The 3761-nt window shown below is 34.6% G+C and overlaps 1 non-coding gene across 1 annotated transcript; it reads right to left on the bottom strand.

Annotated features, from left to right (window-relative positions):
• Positions 1-234: 234 nt before the first annotated feature.
• Positions 235-341, bottom strand: LOC141663059 (small nucleolar RNA R71). The gene has a single exon (XR_012551145.1). It is a non-coding gene; the product is annotated as a small nucleolar RNA R71 (small nucleolar RNA).
• Between the last annotated feature and the right edge of the window lie 3420 nt (positions 342-3761).

Here is a 3761-nt window from a genome sequence, read left to right as displayed (position 1 = left end):
GGGGGTTCTCCTACAGAAGACCCCAACATGCACATCAGGGATTTCATTGAGATCTGCGACACTTTCAAGTCCAATGGGGTAACTGAAGATGCTATCAAGCTGCGACTCTTCCCATTTTCTCTGAGGGATAAAGTAAAGTACTGGTTATATTCTCTACCACCAGGGTCTATCACTAAATGGAAGGATCTTGCTCAAAAGTTTCTGACTAAATTCTTTTCTATGGTGAAGACTGCTGCAATCAGAAATGCTCTTACTCATTTTGCACAGCAAACTGAAGAATCTCTGTATGAGGCTTGGGATCAATATAAGGAGATGCTAAGGAAGTGACCACACCATGGCATTCCTGATTGGATGATTATAAACTGTTTCTACAATGGTTTAGGCACACAATCTAGACCTATGCTCGATGCAGCATCTGATGGAGCCTTATGGGACAAAAGCTATAATGAAGCTTATGAGTTGACTGAGCTAATGGAAGCTAATGAATACCAGAATCCTACGCAAATAATGTTACAAGGCAAGGTAGCAGAAATTCTGGAAGTGGATACAGCTACTGCTATAATTGCTCAACTTCAAGCTTTGATGATGAAAGTTGACTCTTTGGCAAATTATGGAGTTAATCAAATCACTAATGTTTGTGAGCTTTGTGCGGGGGCACGTGAAACTGAGCAGTGTGTTATTTCTAGCGAATCAGCTCAATTTGTGAGTAACTTTCAGGGATCACAATAACAAGCTCCATCCACTTATTGTGGCGCCCTCCAAACCCGGGTCAGAAGTTTGGGGTCCACACACACACACACCTTATTTATAACCTGCTTATAACAAAGAATAAAGTTAATAATAATATGCAGTGACCCTACTTACCAACTACCACGGACCACAATAGGTTAAAGTATGCACACAAGCCAAACACACACTTATATTACAAACCATCCAAATCCCAACTATTCAAACTCAGAACTGAGTATTAAGTATTATTACAAACTTTTACAAACTTAAATTATCTCAAAAGATGCCTACTAACTTAACTCGATCAACCTGAACCCCTAGCTCTCGTGCTGGACTGGGGATCCTCGCTACCAATTAGTTCCTTCTTAACTGGAAAAGAACATAAACAACATCGCACGAATGAGCTAACTAGCTCAGCAAGTCTCAATGACAAAACTGAGAATAATGATCATCAAGTAAAAAGAGTTATGATATCAAGTGAACAATGGATGATTTAGAATTGGATATTATATTTTTATTTTAAAAACCAAGGTTAGGCTGCTGATCAGTCACACACTAATCCCGAGCAAAGCACACAACACTGCTCTACCTACTGGATCCAAGGCACACATTGGCCTAACTTGACCATTTATATGGTCTGACCACGAATCTGGTCCACAATTTTATAAAACAATCCAATTCTAACATAATAACAGAATAAACAATGTAAAGCAATAAACAGAATCATAAACAACATTGGATGTTCGATAATGAAATGGTTTCCACCTTCACAAAGGATCAATATGGCAATTTCAAAGCTTGGCTGTTAGGTAATGAAAGAATTGGATAACAAAGGAATCAACATTTCAAAGTTTCAAGGATTTGGTCTTTCAAAGCATAAGGTACATTGGTTAGAATATGTAAGTAATTCGGTTCAGTGTTTGGTATTTAGTTTGTATGTATTTGTGGAGTAGTATCGCATATTTGTGGTTTGTATTTGGGTATACAACAATCAATGGTTTAGAAAGAATAAGGTTTACGGCTCAAGATCAATAACTAGAATCAGGGTTTAGGGTTCAGTGCTTCAAAGCACTTGCAATATAAAACAGGACTATCAACCAACTACAATATATCTCGAGAAAGTTCAGAACACTTGCCTGGTACTAGCTTGCTATACTGCACTAACTTCCAATCACAACCGTCTACTCCTCGACTACCTGTTTCCCTTTCCTACGCCTTGCCTCTTCTGCTCACATATCATAAGCATCTATCAATATTCAACTCATACGATTCTATTCGACATACACTTCTATCTACCATTCGTTTTACCCAAATCCGCTTAACGGATTGAAAGTTACGCTAATAATAAGTAAACATCGAACATATAGACCGACAGTCAACCAACAAGTCACATATAGCACATAACACATCAAACAGTCAATGATATATTATTTATAAAGAAGCCTCGGGTTATAAACAGCTTTCGGGTATTTAAAATGATTTTTAAAACATTTTTCGGAATTAAAACGGGTCGTTGGATCAATTTTAAAAATAATAAACAGGGTTCGATTGGCCAAATCTGGCTTCAAAATAATTTTATAATAATTATCGAGCCTTGAAAACAATTTAAAATAATATTTTAAAGCTCGAAACTATTTTTCGAAATTTTTAAATCATTTTAAATAATTAAATTAATTAAATAATTAATTAAAATCAATTAATAATTAATTAAATCAATTAATCATTTAATTTTTCGAATTAATTGACCAATTAATCAATTAAATATTAACTGAAATTAATTAACTAATTAATTCAGATTTATTTTTGAATTAAAAATAATTTTTGGAATTAAAATAATAATTTTTAGAATTTTCAGAAATTAAAAACGGATTTTTATAATTAAACTAAATAGAAAATATGATTTTTAAATAATTTAGAAACAAGAATCCAGTTTTTGAAACTTCTGGAAACCTCAGGGACTAATCTGTATCTTCTTCAAAAGTTCAGGGGCCTGTTTGCAATTTTGCAGCCCCCGCCGTCGACTCACAGGAGTGTGGCCGGAGGACACGATTCCAACCACCTCAGGTCACCAAACTCTCCACAGTTGGAGTACAGATTACCAGGAACATATACATACAATCAAAACACATAACCTATTACGGATTGGCCGGAAAATGGCCGGAAAATGAAGAACACTGTCGAACTTTCAAAAGACAACTCCCTTCGATTCACACATCCTCTGTTAACGAGCTATATACCAATCGCTTGCAAATTTCATAAGGAACACAACCCACTATAATACAACAACTAATAATCCCTAAATCAAAAAGCCCTAAATTTCAATTAAGAATATTCATACGGGTTATAAACCCTAATTTTAAAATTCGAAGATTAAACTCAATTTTGAACATGTTATTGAACTCCAAATCATTCATATGACATGAAAATCATTAGGAAAACAAGCTCTATAACATGCAAGCATCAAATCATCCAAACAATCATCTAAACAAAAATTTATATTTTTAATCAAAATAATTCGAAAATAAATAAATGTATAAAAAATAAACCTTTGATTCTGCAGTACTATGGAGCACATATTCTGATAGTACACCTCAAGACCTTCGTTTTGAGTACTCGAGCTTTCCAAATGGATTCCGGTAGCACCTCCGATTGTTGGTTTGATTTTCAGAAAGGTTTATGAATATATAAATTTTCTCTGAAAAATTATGTAATTACTGTCTGCAAATGATTTTCGGTACGAAATAAAATACGATAAAGGCTATTTATAATTACGGAAAATTAATATCCCGTTGGATCATTCCAGATATAAAATGGTACGTTTATTTATAAAAATTGATCCAAACGGTACCGGTTTTCGGGATAATATCCAAACCAGTACAATTTGTACTGCGGTCTTGGTCTCAGCGCCTGGTTTCACGTATTACGAGGTAATAATTGTGATAGTTTAATAAAAAGATTCCCGTTTATCGAAAATACGAGTTTTATTGATTTACCGAAACGAATAATGTATCGAAAATGTTGCGCCGGGACCC

The sequence above is a fragment of the Apium graveolens genome, chromosome 5, assembly GCF_009905375.1.
Source record: "Apium graveolens cultivar Ventura chromosome 5, ASM990537v1, whole genome shotgun sequence".
Classification (NCBI taxonomy): Eukaryota; Viridiplantae; Streptophyta; class Magnoliopsida; order Apiales; family Apiaceae; genus Apium; species Apium graveolens.
This window is presented reverse-complemented; position numbering and strand designations above follow the sequence as displayed.